Here is an 18,452-nt window from a genome sequence, read left to right on the forward strand (position 1 = left end):
CCTAGAGTTTCACTTGGCAAGGCTTAGGAACTTGAACTCTCACACATATTTACTGTTCAAGCTTTTTTTTTCCTGCCATGTGCAAAAGTTTCCTTTTATTTCCTCCTGTTGAAAGAGTTCCTTTCACCCATATATGGCTCTAAAAATATAAACTATTTTAGAGTGGCTGTTGAAATTATTCACTCTTAGCCTAGAGCTAATTTTGGATTTTTGTTCCTAACAATATTGTCTGAGAAAGTTTCAAGTGAAAATAGGATTGTAACACACACAAAAAAACTTCGTGGTGTTTTCTAAGGGACAACTCATACATCAGGGGTGTTATTTTATTTTTCAGAAAATCTGTTTAGCCAAACATTGCCTATCACTGTTCACTTTTTAAATCCAAGTATGTGTCCCAGAGAACTTTGAACACGCTTACTGATTTCAAAGCAGGGCCATATCTATGCGATGACATCATCTTCCACTCCCTTGTACTGGGAACTCACTGTTCTCTGAACTGAAAGTCTGGAGCTAGTGCCAAGGGTTGTCTCACCTGTGAGCACATTTCCCATAAGCCTGGTCAGACCTGCCTGGGCAGCTGATGAGTTTGGGTAATGATGTCCAACTCTCTGGTTTTGACCTCTTCGAGACTCATTCTTCAGTCTTGTAAAACTATGGTCAATGCCACAGTGAATGACACTCAACCTGCAAGCCTGCCATTGTTCCCACTTGTTTGACCTGGATGCTGAAAGTGAGAAAAGTTCTGTGACTGCTTAATAATAATCTGGGATGGCTAATAAAAGAGACTCTGACCCATGAGAACAGGATATCAGACAGTTAATTTATTCTGAGGACTCAGTCAAAGGTCCTTGTATTGGTCTCTCATCTGTTACATGATGCGAGGCTGAGCTTCCTAGAAACAGAGACACAAGGGATTCTAGAGCTTCAGTAGACCTCTGCAGTAAAGTGACAAACTGTCTCCCTGTCTGGCTTACATTGTTGACAAAGCTTGATAAACAACAACAAAAAAAATGTAAATAGGATGCAGTGTGGTTCCTCCTGTAACAGGAGAGTAGGGCCTGCTGCTGCTTGACAGTGAGTCTCACACTGGAGAACAATGGTTGATAAAAATAACCTCAAACATTTCAAAGATGTTAATCCTCAAATTTGCATTGTGGTTTCACTTTCTTGACAGAATCCTTTAGCAAGTAGAAGGAGACATTCTTTCCTGGGATTCAAAAAAAAAAAAAAAAAAAAAAGGGAAAGGAAAAAAAGGAAGGAAAAAACCCATCCCATACAGAAAACAGATAGGCACATGAAATAGAAATCACATACCAAACACATTATCACAACCACACTCAAGCACAAACACACCTTATACACACACAGAGGCATGCACACATGGGCATCAACAGCTATCTGGAGATATACACAGACCCACATCAATAAACACATAGGTAAGTAGAGACTTCACATACACACATAGATACATATTGACATCCACGTATAGACATATAGACCAACACACATATAGATATTTCACACACAGACACATACACACACATACACACAAACTGACACACACAGACATAAGAGGATATACATACATGGAAAGATCTGTGAACATCAAAAGAGAGATGTTTCTTCTAATAATTCACTTATTAGATATCTGTGATTTTCTTTAATTTTACAAGTTAAAAGAAAAAACATTTCCTATGATATGATGCTGCTTTGTTTAAAAATGTATTTTTAAGATTCTGAATGGAGGGTGAGATCTTTTTCAAGTCCTTTCTGTCTTTTATTTTCTCATTGGTGGTGTCTTTCACTGAGTAAACCTCGACAAAGACGATGGATGAGCCACTGGCCTGACACACCATGTGGAGCCTGCCCTTTTAGAGCAAGTCAACGCCAAAATAGACAGCAAAGGGAAACTAAATCCAGCTTGAACAATACTGGCCCTAAAATAGCCATGGGGTTTGTGACCACAGCAGCAGGACAAGCTGCTGATCATCTGCCAGGATCTTTTCTTTTGGTTTGTCACTATTGAGTGACACAGAGGACATGAGGCCTCTGTCAAACATACAGGTTCAGAACCCCAAATCAGAGATACTAATAATAGTGCCTGGTGTAAAGCTGTCTCCTCTGAGAGAACTAATGAGCCCACTTCTGCTGTGATCTTGAGGGGTTTGGACGAGGTATCTCCAGCATGCCTGCTGGATGGAAGCTCCCCACCAGGGTCCCTTCATGTGCTCACTCCTTCATCCTTGCCAACAATTCTGTCTGGTAAGGTTGGTATCTCGTGGTACACATAAAGAAACCGAGGTTCAGAGAGGAAGCTGTCTGCTTATCCACAGCAACATAGCTAGAAAGTTCTTTCAGTGGCTATATGCATTTATCTATATGTGAGGGGCAGGAGAGAAGCTGTCTCCTCTGACTGTCAGACACACTACTAAAGATATAGATCAGATTGTCATTTTCAAGCTAATAGCAGAATCATGGGTGCAAAGGAGAAAGAGACTGATAGAGTCCAGAGTCCCGGATGGCTGCAAAGTAGTTCAAACAGACAGAGCTTCACTGGGGTTGAGGGAAGAACTCAGAGGAGCAAAAGAAGGCAAGCAAAGGCCACCGCAAGGAAAGGTAAGGGAGATGCAGCATGTGGCTCTTCGCAGTGGTCCAGGCTGGCAGGGAGACATACTGACTGGAGTTCCAGGTTACTGTGGGTAAGCAGACTTAAGACTGAAGGAGGTCTCACAGTACAGTTTTTAAGTTCAGGATTTAAGAAGTCTTTGGAATTCCTTATCTTAACACACAGGCAACAACAGATGTATGGGAGAGGTCAATTCTCTGGATGCAGAACCCTGACCACCAAGCAGAGGGCCTGGGGGGCTAGGACAAAGTGAAGATAATTACAGGATTGAACTGGTTCTGTTTGAGGCAAAGCAGGAAATGAATAGCTTGGCTGATACTCAGCCTATAAACTCTTGGTAAATCAAAGTAATTCTTGGTAGAGTTTGCATTTCTTCCATTCCTCATGGGACCAAGAGATATAAACTGCTTCTAACTTCTGAAGAGGGGCCACAGCATCCTTAAATGGACTGATATCATGACACCAATCCAAACTATTTCTCCATCCCCAACTAGTGGGTGCATGATTGGGACTGATCTGTCTGTGGCCATGAACAAATGGTAGGCTGTCTCCTGAGGAGGAGCTTGTCTCCATAGGGTCATCTCCCTGCCCTAGGAACATGAGGCTTCAGTAGCGTGCAGGACAGATCCAAGGGTGCTGGAAGTTACATAGCAACAAATTCTTCAGTGGTGTTTATGGAAGTGAAGCCTAGCAACTCATGAAGGAGTCACAGGTACACAGGCTCTTGGTGCATAAGACTGACACTTATGGTTGTAACTGATTCAGAAGTGGTCATATGCTATTCATCCGGAAGATAACCCTAGGCTGAAAGAACAGGAAAACAGCCATGCCTGTTTTATTCATATTTTATAACCTACAGCAAACATTTACTTAGCAATTCCACACTGCCTATCACAGTCTTAGACACTTCTGTAGAACTTAGAGTCATACGGAATGCAAATAAGATGTTAATTATTGCAACCAAACGATGCCTGTATCGTTAGACTGTGATGAATTTTTAAGATACACTGGAGGGAGAGATAGAGTCATAATACAATTCTCTATGAGGGTTTTGAAAGAGCGATCATTAAGATCCGTATGCTTCTGTATTACAGGCAATAAGGTTTTTAAACTGGGACAAAAGCCTAAGTCGTTTGGTCTAAGGTTCCCTTTGCAGCAGGAAAGTCCCTCTTCTCTCTAATAGGATGCCTTTTCATTCTGACTCTAGGGGAAAGAGCCTTTGAGTCACCAGGATGGCTTCTCTCAGGTAAGACCTAGAAGATCCCTGAAATGCTTCCCCTGCTACTGACACTCTTATTATCTGAGAATGGCGTTAAAGGGGTCTGATTAGAAAACTAAATCCTCATCCTCCTACTGCTGCAGGGATGTTGTCTGAGCCCTGGACAATGAATGTTTCCTGGATGACAGAAACAGGCACATGGTTTGGAATCTCCAACAGCAACAACACTTTGGAAAAATAGTAGCAAGAAGACAAAAGATAGCCATCTCTGGCTTGAAGATGATGACTCATACAGATGAGTCACATTTACAATCAGCGTGGTAGGTCTCAGGGGGACCAAGTTCTCAACTCAGGGAATAATGTGCCCAAGCTGCCGACCAAGTAAACAATACCAACTCCCTTTTGTGATTCTAGGAAAAGAATCTCAGAACCTTTCGATGAAGAAATCAGAGAGCAGTGTGGCTGCTGTACGCAAGTGGAGTGGAAGTGGGGGAAGATGAAATAGTCACCCACGAAAACCAGGCAACTTCCAGGCTTTTCCAGTTCAATTCTGATGCTCTCTGGCACTGGAGCACAGAGCTCAACACATGGGAAAAAACACTTCGCATTGGTGTGAACACCTTGGTGACCTGAGTAAATTATGAATTCCCAAGGCAAATTAGTGTCATCAGAGTGACTGTATATAGGCTGGGCAAGCATTCATCCCCCCCTCCCAATTAGTGACAGCATAAATAACACACAAGCACCAGGCAGAGCCAAAGCTGCTCCCTGAAAGTGGCTTTTTTTGGCATTAAAACGATGAGTGTATTTTCCTTAAGAACCTTCTAGCAACATGTACAAATAAAGCCACACACAGTGACAAACTGTGCTGCTTGGAGTTTAGCTGATGACATTCTGTTATTGAAACAGGAAATGACTCAGCCTCAGCCAGACCAGAGAGGATCATATATTTTATTCTGTTTTGTTGGCTCATTTGGAAAAAAAAAAAGAAAAAAGAAAAAAGAAAAACCATCACAAGACAACCATGTTTGTTTTCTAAATAATATATATCCTTTGGAGAAGAGAAAAAAGTGAAAATGAGTTTAAAGTTTTCAGATTTTTAATTTATGCACTTCAGGAAATAAGAATAAATTCCTTGATAAGCCATTTTTAAAATATTGAAAAGTAGGTTTTTCCCAAGTGTTAGGGTCAAATGACAGATTTAAGCTACAGAAGATATGTTTAATATTTTTAAAGGGGATAGGTTCTGGTGTTCCAGCTAAAAATCTGTCAGAGGTAAATGGTAACATTCTGTTGTTAGCAGAACCTGCTTGTCTGTTTAGATAAACTTTTAAAAAGTTAATTTAAATATATTACTTCTCTCCTTCCTTTTCCTCCCTCAAGCTCTCCAGTGCTTCCCAGCTCCTTTCAAATTAATAACCTCTTTTCATTATTGCTGTTGTTGTTGTTGCATATATGTGGATGTTCACAAATGCATAAATACAATCTTAAATAAACTGTTCACCACATTACTAAGTACCAGAGTTTTACTAACACCCTGATTTTTTTCCTTTCTTTCTTTCTTTCTTTCTTTCTTTCTTTTTTTATTATGATCAGGACTAATCTGAAGTTCACCTTTGTCTACTAAAACTTTGGGACTGTGATAATTGCTAATCAAAATCAATTAAACAAACAAAAGAACTAAACATGGGTTGAACACTATAAATTTCTATATAAATAACTGCGATGTTTGACCTATTGAACACTAGTAATAACAATAACTAAGATAATGGATTTTTAGAACAATGCTTTTACCCCTGAAATATGTTTAATTAGAAAACTATATTCTGCATTCAATAGTTAGCAGATAGTAATTCCCCTACTCAGAGCTCAGATGACTCAAACAGAAAGGCTTTCTGGTCTCTGAACCTAGATGAGTGACATCTCTTGCCAATCACTGGCTATCTTGGTCAGATAAATCTCCACCCAATACATTTTTTTTTTCTTTTTTTGCAAGGTGACTGTTACCGTTGGATGATGTCTTAGAACATGAAACCACAGCATGTCATGGCTTTGGCCTCTTTGTACATGCAGATCAAGCACCGCTTCTCAAGGCAGCAAAAGGATGAGACTCAAGCTCCAACTCGGAGCACACACCTCAGGCTCCTGCCTTGTTCTCTGTAAATTCATCACCTCCTTTTCTCTGCCAGTTGAAGTGCAGTCTGCTCAGAGATTAGAAAGCCTTGGGCTTAAAAAAAAAAAAAAAAGTGATTTTTCCATCCTCAAATCTCAGAATGAATAGTTTCCATCTGTAATTGTTAGTTTTATATTTTTAAATAGTGAACTAAGAAACAGAATGTCTCATTATCGGTGAAGTGATTCAGGCATTTGCTGTGCACAGCTCTGTCAGTAGAAACACAACAGTCATTTTTCTCTGGGGGGAGGGGCAGAACCTACAAAGACAGTTCCTTTTTTTCTTCCTTTCAGCTAACTCTATACTGCCAGTTATCTGCTGTATCCATACTCTGCATAGATCTAATTTAGGTATTTAAAAAATACTCTAGACAGCATCCTGGATTGCCAGCTATGCAAACATGTGGTTGCAACCCTCCCTTTTAAGTCCAAAGCAGATTATTTCTATTAATGTGTAAAAATTTGACTTTCCTAAAGTGTGGTTTGTGATGCCTGTGAGCCTATTCAGGAAAACCACAGTGCTTGACACGTCCTCTGTGTTATTTTCCCTAGGACATGAAGAGTCCTTTGCAATTTGAAAGTTTGGAGATGACAGCTTTTCAGATTCCTGTGCTTTCTTGTGCTCTGGCATGAAATGTTTTACCTTAGCGATTTAAGAAAGTGTGTATCTCCCCCTCCACCTGGTGAGGGCTTCTCACTCTGGAGACTGACTTGTGATATCTCACCACAGACACTAAGTCACTGTGGTGAGATGCTCAGTTCCTCAGAGGGTCAGTCACACCTTAGCATTTTCACGCTGCCATGACAACATGTTAGTTTTGAAAGTATCCGTTTTGGATACAAGGCATCGGATCATTCTAGGGTTTAACTCCTAATGAGGCCATGCATTTGAACAAGATAACTTTGGTAAGCAGTCAAAAATATCGTATCAACAAGAGGATTTTCTTTCAATTGCCCAGTGTCTGAGCAATTTCAGCAAAAAATATTTTCTAGTTTGCCAGTCCCTAAAAATAATCACTAGAAGCTGTATTAGGACACAGTCTGTGTCTTTGAATCTGTTAATCACAAATCATAATGCCTAATTTGGAAAGTAAATCCCAAGACTTTCCTTTAGTCCATAGTTTGTCTTTACTCAGCTGTAAATTCCAACATCCCATAGATTACATTGCAGTAGCCATAAGTCCCTGCAATGTATGTCTCCATTTGTGTGTCTCTGTTCGAATGTCTATATTAGTGAAAGTGTCTGTGTATGCACCTTTACTCCCAACCAAAGCTCTTCCTGGCTGAGAAAGAACTTCAAGCAAACCAAGAAATCAGTGAGGGAAATTTGTATTTGAGATCAGGTGGGATAAACAAAGCCTAGATCCAAAAGAGGATCTGGGGAAACTATAGCAAGTAGCATCATGCAACAAAAGTTCCAGCCAACTGGGACCAAGAAGATGCCAATATTCCTCTGGTTATTATTTGTTTGAAAGACAATAGATTACCTGGTATATATCTATAACAAGGATGACACAGAAATGTAAAAGGAAAACAATAGCATCCCAGTACCCAGCTTTTAAATACTGCCCCTGCTTCCTTTCTCCCATGCCCCTGACTGCCACTTGTCATTAAAGTAGGGAAAAATTATCTAAGGGATCTTCCTGTGAGTTAAGTTAGCATTTTTCACCATCTTTTTTTTTTCCTTTGTCTTTTGGGTTTTTTTCCCAATCTCCCCCTCCCTGTATTTCTCTCTCCTTCTCTCTCTGCCCCCACCCCTGTGTGTGTGTGTGTGTGTGTGTGTGTGTGTGTGTGTGTGTGTGTGTGTGTGTGTGTGTGTGTGCAGGTGCAGAGGGCAGAGGAAGGCATTGGATGTCTTCTTCTATTATCTCTTCACTTTACCACCTTGATAGTGTCTTTTGTTGAACTTGAATGCTCCTGTTTTGGACTAAGTTGGCTGACCATTAAATTCTCCAGATCGACTTGTCTCTACCCACTGATGTTGAGGTCATAGGCTCAAGCTGCCACATATAGCTTTTAATATATACGCAGGAGATTCAAAATAAAATCCTCATGCTTGCAGAGAAAGCTCTTAGCCACTGAGAAATCTCTGTGGCCTGTCTTGTACCCCTACCCTACAAGAGTTTTGTATTTAGTAGAATGACTATGATTCGCTAAGTTATTTTATTACACCATTTAATACTCCAGAAATCCTATCCACTAAGCAAGTCAGAAATGTGAAAACTCAGAAATGTGAAAAACTGGGCCTGTGTTGAAAGAGGTGGTTAAATCAGAGATTGATCCCTCCAACCATGTTTATCTCCTCTTAAGGACACCAAATGACATTAAATACTGACACGGGTTTAAAATCTTGTGTTTAAGCTCCATGTACAAATAGGTTAGACAGGAGAGGGCTCTGCCCCAGAGCATGTATACTACTAGCTTGAGTTCTTTAACAATAAATAGGAAAAGGTAAAGTCACAAAGTCTGCCCCTATGAAATTCTTTCTGTGGGATGAGCTTACATCTTTCATCTCAGTCATGCCAAGGAATCCTAAGATATAGAGCAAAAACTCACTATCAGATTAACTCCTGGAATGCAACTTGGCCTCTTGGAAATGAACAGGCAGCTTTAGATTGACTGCACTTCTTGTCATGTCTAACAGAGAACTGCAAAGGTGTCCTGTGTGTGCTCAGTAACAATGAGAGAAACAAGATCTTTTAGTAAAAAAAAGAACAGACTAACACACACATTTCAGCAGTGTACACAAATGACCCAGCTTGTGGTTGGTCCGTTCACCCAAACTTCACACAGGAAGTAAATCTTGGAGGATGTTCTAGGAAGAATATTCCAGCCATTCTGGGAGGCTGATTCTTCTTGAAGAGTCCCCATGTGGATTTAAATGTTCTTTGCACTTTATTAGGTCAACAAAACTGTAAACAAGAGTAAGGCAAAGATATACAAGAGATGAGGGGGCTTTGAAGTTCTTTGAATTCTCCAGGGGATGTTGACCAAGTCTCTTACTTCAGGACCAAAGGCAACTACAACACATTAAAATAAAGGAAGCTTCCAAATGCACACTTTTAACATGTTTTAGAGAATTTATTTCTTCTAAGAAGTATCACTGATGTCTTCATGACTTCCTTAAGGTTTGTAGTTGAAGTTGCTACCAATCAATCAAAGCAACACAGCATTTGTATATAAGTACCTGACTGGTATGAAATCCATAACTATTTTTTTTAAAGTAAAGGGCAAAAGAGGAACTTTTTATCACTTGATGTTACATCCTGCACACACTTCCTGCCAGTTAATAGCATGCCTCGATTTTATCTGACACCTCACATTTTTTTTTTTTTACACAGATGTCACCTCATCAAAGAGAACTTTTATATTGCTCTATCTAAGGTAATTTTCTTCAAGACCTATGCCCATCATTTCCCATCCTGTGACCCATGACATGTCCTCCTCTAAGACATTGTTGATTTGCACACGCCACTCCTGGAATATATGTAGCTGTGTGTAAGCTTTGGTCATTGTTATTTCTTAAAGATACAAGTCAATATTTATCATATAATAAAAAACATGCTTTCCTTTCAACATTCCTGATGAATTTGCATAAAAGGGATGGACATATTTACTGGTGGAAATGTGTTGCTGATGTATGGTAAAGATTTCTGAGTTGTCTGATGATGCTATGTGTTGTGCAGATGAAAAACTTGCATCAAAGGAGATAAGATCTTCTGAACTGAGCAAGGTTGCATATCTCTTTCATTCAGGTGAAAACATTTTTTGTTCCAAGAAAAGCATCACAAAAATTTAGTTCATGTATGCGTGTAAGGAATCATTAATATAATCCCTTTGGGCCTGGGAAGCTCATTGCAAGTTCCTCTTAAAATACTAACCATAGTTAAAAGCAGTCCTTTCATTCTTTCTACTTCTTGTTATTTCTCTCATATTCCATCTTGTTATCTTCTGTTTGGTTCTCTTTTCTTTCATTTTAGATTGACCAGGCCTTCAAACTTCAGCAACAGTGAAATAGATGTCCAAGAAGAAAAGCCATCTATCATTTGCACTAGAAAACTAAAACCACAAACAAACACATTTCTGGTGGCTTTGAATTATTTCTAAGTGAAATTCAATTTGTCATATTTAATCTGAAAGACCAGAATGATGATGTTTATGCCCCTCCTTTCTAAATTCCGTTGTAATAAAAATACACCATTCCAGAAGGAATACATAACAGGGATAAAAATAGACTCTTCAACAAACACCAGCTTTCGCCAAGTTCTAGAAAACAGAAGGTGGACTATAATGGGTCAGACAAGACCAGCAGTCAAGGAAGTCTGTCACCTGGAAGTGAGCATCCTGGGGCCAGTGAAATGCTTCAGGTGCTTATAGACAAACATTTCACCCCCCCCAGGATTCGCTTCCCAGGACAAGTGGTGGGGCATATATGTGCCCTTCCCCCACTAAATATATGTAATAAAACTTTAAAAACATAAATTCTATGTGAACAAAAAGAAGGGAAGGAAATGAAGTAAAATCATGAATGGGTTTAAAATGCAATTTTATCCCACCTGAGTAAAGTCAGACAAAACTCTGAAGGTGCACATTAACCTACAGATGAATCCAGCATTCACACATGAACACAGTCACATCAAGAAGAACTAATTGAGAAGCTGTAGAACCCAGGCATAATAGGAAACATGGATTCTGGGAAGAGTAAGTGCTCTGTTCTATATAGGAGAGACAAGGATTCTTGAAACACCTAACCCAACAGCACAGTACAGTACAGTACAATGTGGTACATCTCTCTATGTGTTATAGGCATTGTCAAAATACAAATGGTTTGCTTGCTTATTTTTTGATTATTTAAAAATTTTTTAAATTGTGTGTGTGTGTGTGTGTGTGTGTTCGTGTGTGTGTGTGTGTGTGTTCGTGTGTGTCTAAGTGTGAGTATGTACACATGAATGAGGATGTGAGCAGACACCAAAAGAGAGAGGGTCAGGTATGCTGGAGCTAGAGTGACACACATTTGTAGACCGCCTATAACATGAGTACTGAGAATCCAACTCAGGTCCTCTGCTGAAGCAATAAGTACTCTTAATCACTGAATGATCTCTTCTCGAGCCCCGATTTACTTTTTAAAAGCATATCAAACATTTGTACCTGTTAAACACCTAGAGGCCAATTGTTCTATTTCCTTTTATAAGATTTAATCTCTTTGGAAAATTTCCAGGCTTGGCTCACTTTTTAGAAGGCATTGTTGATACTTCATTTTTTTTTTATTTAGAACATTAAAATGAGACTAAACACAACTATAACTTAGTAACTTATAAGTGTATGCAAGTATGTAGCAATACTCTTGTTGCTGTCTCTTTAATGTCACCATACCTGGCAAGCTTTGTGAATTCTTTTTCGAAAATTTGTGTGTATGTGTTGGGAGGCATGCATGTCTACAGTTCTTGTGGGTTTACTTATATATGAAGATTAGAGGTCAACTTTTGATGCCTTCCTCAAGCACTCTCAGCCTTATTATTTGAAAGACTCTCACTGAATCTGGAGCTCAGCTATTATGTTAGACTAGTTTTCAGCAAGCCCCCAGTGAGCCTCCTGATCAACCTCCATAACAGTGGGATTACAGGTGTGAGTCACAACAGTTAGTCTTTAGACAACTTGCATGAGATATGAACTGGGCCCTCATGTTTGTGCAGCAAGAGCTTACCAAGGAAGCCAACTTCCCAGGCTTTCCTTTTGAATGTCAAAGCATGCCCCCTTTAATCACAGTAGTTCTCACTCCATCAGCCAGAATTCAGTCTGTGTTCATTGTTCTATGGGGGCAGGTGGGCATTTGTAGACAGTTAAATGCACAGGGTCTCAGTGTGCCAGTCAACTGATGGGGACACTTGCAATTGTCTGTGCAAACAGATCTCCATTCAGACCCAGAACATGCTCATTCCTTGGAGAGATTCCCCAAGGCCCCTTCCACATCAGTTGACAGCTTGCCCACCATAAGGATCAGGCCTGGCAGTTCAGTTCATCAAATATGAGTTGTGTCTCTTGTAGACTTGGGCTTTGAGTCTTGTAGGAAGTCATCGTGCAAGCAAAACTTCTACTTCTTTGTTCCTGATGTTCCTGAAACACACTCTCAGAATTGTCTCAGAACATGGCTGCCTGTGTTTTCTGGAATAGTCAGCACATCTTACAGCACCATGTGATCCTGCCATGGACTCACCAGGACTCATTTCTTTTTTTTTCTTTCTTTCTTTCTTTCTTTCTTTCTTTCTTTCTTTCTTTCTTTCTTTTTTCTTTCTTTCTTCCTTTCTTTCCTTCTTTCTTTCTTTTTTCTTCTAAATAAATTGCTATGAACAGTATTAACCTCTTTGGGGACATATTCATTCACTTCTTTTGGTTCAATTCTTGAAAGATGAAAATGCAGAACGAGAAACTAAGTGCACATTCCATTTGATTTAAAGGGGCCATACCTTTTCCATAGTGACTGTGGAGTATTTATTATATTCCCACTAAGAGTACTAGAAAGTGCTGGCCACTCACTGAACTCTTTCACCAACTTTGATGTTAATATTCTTCCTACAACCAATTCAGTTGATTTTGCTGCGTATTTCCCTGGTTAGGGATGTTGTTGACCACTTTTTCTTATATGTTCAGTAAAGTATGATTTCAAATATTTTGATCACTTTTTATATATAATTTATTCTTCACTACTATATGTCATGTGTATATCTTGGACACTTGTTCAATTTTAAATGCACATTTTAAGAATATTTTCCTCTCAATAGTCTATTGTCTGCTTACTGTTGTCTTCAATAAAGTTTCAATTTTTGATGGGATCTAAATCCATTAAAATTATCTTTCTTGGTGATATTGTTTTCTGTTTCCACCCAAGGAGGTGTTGCTTTAGCTTCAAACCATGGTATTATTGTTACAATATTGTGAGATGAGGACCTTGGGGGATTCCATGGCAGGTGAGGAACAAACATGCCAGGCAGACAGAGGTTAAGTAAGAAATTTTATTAGAAAGGGAAAGGAGCTGGGAGGGAAAGAAGATAAATGGGGGAGGGTGGAAGACATAGAAAAAATCCTGTCTGCCCCTTCAGAGGAACAGTGGGAAAGAGAGAGGAAGTGGGTGCAGATTTTCTCTTAAAGGTCCCTTGCACCTGCCTGTAGAGTAGTAGCAGCTGGGCTGCCCAGGGTACTGCCTGAGTGCATTCTGCCATGTGACAGGGCAAAGTCCAGCATAATGCCCAAGCCCTTAGAATTATGTCCATTTGCCATGCCATCCCCTTTGGGAAGATGATGATGTAATCATTTTCATTTATTCAGTATGTATCGTCAATGTGTCTACAGTATGAGGTAAGGTGTATATCTTTTTCCCCATTTCTCTCTCCCCCTTTGCTTACTGTTTTTTTTTTCTTTCTTTTTATAGCCTGCTATGTATTTTAAGGAGTTCAGTCATCATGTCATCATGACTTGAGGACTTTCCTCTCCTGTTGGACTTCTGGATCTCTACTCTTAACAACTGAGAAAAGTCCCAAAACATGTCAGGTAGCCTATAACTTTTCTTTAACTTGCTCAAGCATGCTGGTCAGAAAGTCCTTACATGACTTGAATCTGGAAGAGGCTAAGACACCAAGAGAGGGTGGCTTTGATAAAGAGAGAGGAGATATCTGCTAAAGACAGAAACAATGAAAACTATGAGAACTCCTTACTGGCTGTGTTTGGGCTAGCAGGGACAAATGGGATTCCAGCCTCACATTCTAGCTTTTCTCCACATGCCTCCACCAGGTGTTTACGAGGAGGGGAAGGGTAGGTAAGGTAGACTGAAAGGGCTTCCTCTAGATTTCCAGAATCTTCTCTCAAAAGAAGTGCTTCTTCAGTGCTGGTAGAAGGCAGGATCCCCCTTGAATCCAAGTTCCGTAAACCAGGAAGCAGGTTTCCTGCCTGACCAGGGGAGGAGAAAGTCACTTCCAACCATGCCATCTACAAGAAAACTCAGTGTCTGAGGGGGGAAGAGCTGGGAAATGTCAAGACGCTCCAGCCCCAAGCCCACATGCACAGAGATGACCTAACCGAGATCTATAGGCATACCCTTCTGCCCCTAGGAGGCTGCTCTCTTTTCTGCTTCCCACCCTGTCTCCAGGCACAGTAGGAATGCAGGAATTGAGAAATGGGAGCTAGACATACACTGGAAAAACAGCACAAACAAACCCAGGCACCCAGGACCCTGCAGTAAAAAAAGGCAACCGCAGTCACTTGTGAAGTGAGTTGTTTTAATGTTTCATCTCATTATTGGTTTTACAAAGAAGGCTACTAAAACAAATATTATATTTATATGTATATAAATACTTACACACAGATAATTATATGCAGACACACATGCAGACAGATATACAAACATAATCACATAACACATATACACCTATACACATCTATACATTTGCATATGCACACACACACACACACACACACACACACACACACACACTAGACATAAACACAAACACACTTCCCTGCCAATACTCAAGCCCTTGCAGTCCTTGTCATATGGTAACAAATTAAGTTGAATGTTTACTGGAAGCCACTAGTATGGCACTTTCCTTCATTAGCTATCTCAGTACTGACAGTTATTTTAAAGAGTGAAAGTTTAAATTTCAACAAATAGAATATTTGTGAGACTTTACCTAACACATCACTCAGTAAGTGAAGTTTTGTTTTTCATTTTCAAAGGAAAGTTCATTATTTTTTGAGAGGGAAATGCATGGGGAGAAGGCAACTCATGCTTTTGACTAGAACCATCTGGAAATGAGATAGTAGATGAAGAGGTACATTTTAACTCAACACACCCATCATGCAACAACTCACGTGTACTTTTAAAGATGGGATTTTTACAGAACAACTCAAGGAAACAATCAAATGAAACAAACACAAATCAAGTTGCTGTGGGAGAGGGGGATATCTTGTTAAATATGCTCCAAACAAACAAAACTGGCTTCTGAACCATGCATGAGAATGGTCTTTGCCCATATAATTAGGGGGGTAGTATTGCAATTACCTTTGACTAGTCTTGTAAGACCCCCTTTGAATTTCCTAGGTGAACAAGAAAGTCAAAACCTAGTTACCATCTACGGATCTCTGAACTGAAAGCTCAGTCTATTTATGAACTTCATTTTAAACCATTGGTTTCGCTACAAAACGCAACAAAGGGAACTTCATGGTGAGAAATGAAGGAGCTCTGCATGGAAGCATAAGAGACAGAACAAAAGTGAAAAAGGGCATGGACACAGTGGGCATGTGAGGAAATAGCCCAGAGTGCCAGGGAAGCTGAGCCCTCTGCATTTAGGACTATGCCACCACACAGACTGGCTTGTGGGAGAGAGAACCAGATGAGGGTGGGTGAGAAAGGGATCATCCTCCAGGAGTCCACCACTTATTAGGATTGGGCAGCATAGGGGGGTGGGGGGTGGGTAAGAGATGGGGGGTAGGGGTGAGTAGAGATCTTCAGCTCCTGACAGAATGAGCTCTTACTGGAGTTACTGTATAGCCCCAGGCCCAAATTTGCTTCTTATCTGCTGTGTGATCTGCACAGTGGATATCATTTTAATGCCTCATCAGCCATAAATATCAAGAGCAAAGTTGAAAATGGAGCACGTTCAATGAGTTAATATTGCCTTCAACTTATGGCTTATATAGAATGGGGGTTTTAATACATTATGATTTTTGACATGCCGACTCTCAGTCCCCCACCAACTCCCAGTGTTCATGAGGTGGGTAAACATGCTGGTAGATTGCAAGGGTATCCAGTCACATCCCCAGAACCTTCTTTCAAAAGAAGCAAAGGCTGTTGAAGGTCAAGATTTCACCCCCTTAAACCCAAGTCCTATATCCAGCCATCAGTTTTCTTTCCTGATCAGAAAAGAAGAAACTCACGTTCAATGACCACCATCATTCCTTTAGAACATACAAGAAAGCTCAGTTATTTGGGTGAAGGAACAGGAAGGCTTAGAAGGCCCCAGTCCCAGAGCCCTCATGCTGAGTTGACCTAAAGTCAGATCTGAGGACATACCCTCCTGCCCCTAGTAGCCTCCTCTCTTCCCTGCTTACACCCTGCCTCCAGCCACAGTAGGAATGTAGGAATTTGGAAATATGTGCACAGAAAGATACACTAGAAGAAGCACAAAACCAGATACTGGGGACCCCCTAGTAAACATAGGCAGCCACAGCTTGTATAGTGGTTTGGGGATGGTAGGCATTGTGATTCCCAGAAGCACTCTACCACTGGTGTATCCTCAGCCCCTTTCTTACTGTTTTCAAAAGTTGTTTAAGACTTTTGAAACAGTCTCATCAAGTTTCCCAGACTAACCTTGAACTCACTCTGTAGAGCAGGCAAGCCTTGCTCTTTTGCCTCAGTCTCTCAAACAGCTGAGATTCTATGGATATTTTCATCAGACCAGATGAACTTTTTTTCTCTTCAGATATACTGGCCAAGGCCAAATTTATGGATAGTTTAAAGTCATGCTTTTCTTCCATCCATACTTCCCCATCTGAATGCCTCTGACCTATGTGTTTCTGTTAGGCAGTTTAAAAATCAGACATCATTGGCCCTGGTGTTGGTGGCTCACACCTTTAATCCCAGCACCCTGGAGGCAGAGGCAGGCAGATCTCTGTGAGTTCGAGACCAGCCTGGTCTACAAGAGCTAGATCCAGGACAGCCTCCAAAGCCACAGAGAAACCCTTTCTCGAAACCCCGCCCCCCACAAAAAAAATCAGACATCATTTGTAATACTCGGATCACATGGATAGTCCTTCTTGCATACGAAGCCAAAACTGTTTTCCCATCAATAGTTAAATGCTCAGGAATACAAGCATTCAAACGTCTTTGGAGCCCTGCCCCTTACCCCAACTATGACATGGACTTTTGCCTGCTTTGTAAATCTATGTGTACCTGGCCAGTCACAGGATGTGAATAATATGTGCTGAATGCCTAATGGGAGCAGCAGGAAGTCACACAGTTTATTCTACTTGGAATTCATTCAGGGGATGAATGTACTCTACTTTTACACTAATTTTTTTCTGAAAGTCACAGTTTTGATTGTATCTCTATTAATGTCCAATTAAATCCAGTCTTGTAAAAATAAACTATGCAAATCTTCTATTTAACTGGCAGTGCTTGTAAGAGACAAGGAGAAATTTTGGCATTCTATAGGAATGTAAGGGACTGTGTGAAAATGATGACTAATTCTCTATCCAGCAAGGGAAGTTTCAATATCTTCATTATGACACCCCTAAGGAATTACAGACTCCTCCATGCTTTATTAAGGCCTTCACTTAGTGTCATATACTTTCACCTCATCCTTTACCATGTGTACTGTCATGTTGGCTTTCATTCATAGATTTGATCTGATTCTTGCTTCCTTTGTTAATTCCAAAGGCATAAGCTTGCTACTAATTATAAAGCTCTAGGTCCATATAAGGGCTTCGCTGGGAAGTTAGTTCACCCTATGTATGTGTGTCCTAAAGCCATTTCCATTCCCTTCCTGGAAACAAAATATAAACACATAACTCAGAGAGGGACAGGTTTGCCTCTTTGTCACTAGGGTAAATGGGATGAATGAAGGCCAATGGTCACCTTCATGTATTCCAAACAATACGCATTCTTCTTCTTTTTTTGGAAAGATAGCTTTTCCCAACTTAGCACTCATTAAGTATGCCCACCTAAGAACCTTATAAGCTTACAGTTCTGGTACATGCATCTGTTTAGACTTCTAAAATTAAATACGAAAAATCTTCTAAAATTATTTTACATAGTTTATGTTTAAAAGGATACTATTCATTAAGTATTACTTTTGAAGTTGTCATAATTGGTTTTTGCTGTTGTTGTTGTTTTACTCAAAAATATAGTTGCTCAGTCTTCATTTTTTAAATGAACATCATGGTGTGCTTTAGGAGACAATTTATATGAACAGAAATTAATGTCAGCTTCAGCTTAATTTAAATTGTTTACACATCCTCGGGAAAGCCTGCTAACCTGGTGAGGCATCTTGGAGCCTGCCTTCCGCAAGATAAACAGATTTCTACCCCATATACAGCAGAATCTGTATCATATTAGAATGAGAGCCGTGCATCAAGCGCAAGGGCATTTTTAAGCTGGAGATGCCTAGCAATCCAACTTGGGGTGGTGCCAGGTCATCCGTGTGAGCTTGCTAAAGCCCAATCGGGTTGTTTGGGGTGCTATCTTAAAAGCTGCGCTTACAACTTCCAATAGATAAAATTCATTCCAGAGAATCTGAGTGTAACTAACCCACGGGTCAGGTAAGGCTCTTTCTGGGTGCTCCCAAGTGTGGGTTATTTTGGAGAACGAGCGAGTCTCGGGATCCCTTCAGCCCCCTCCCAGGGATCCAGACAGAAATTACCATACAGGGACTCTAGTGCACCAAG

General features: G+C 40.3%; 1 long non-coding RNA gene across 1 annotated transcript; it reads left to right on the forward strand.

Annotated features, from left to right (window-relative positions):
* Window positions 1–3,784: 3,784 nt before the first annotated feature.
* On the forward strand, window positions 3,785–4,900 carry LOC103160850. The gene is made up of 3 exons (XR_003483347.2): window positions 3,785–3,872; window positions 3,989–4,165; window positions 4,260–4,900. It is a non-coding gene; the product is annotated as an uncharacterized LOC103160850 (long non-coding RNA).
* Window positions 4,901–18,452: the final 13,552 nt, after the last annotated feature.

This window comes from Cricetulus griseus, chromosome 3, assembly GCF_003668045.3.
Source record: "Cricetulus griseus strain 17A/GY chromosome 3, alternate assembly CriGri-PICRH-1.0, whole genome shotgun sequence".
Lineage (NCBI taxonomy): Eukaryota > Metazoa > Chordata > Mammalia > Rodentia > Cricetidae > Cricetulus > Cricetulus griseus.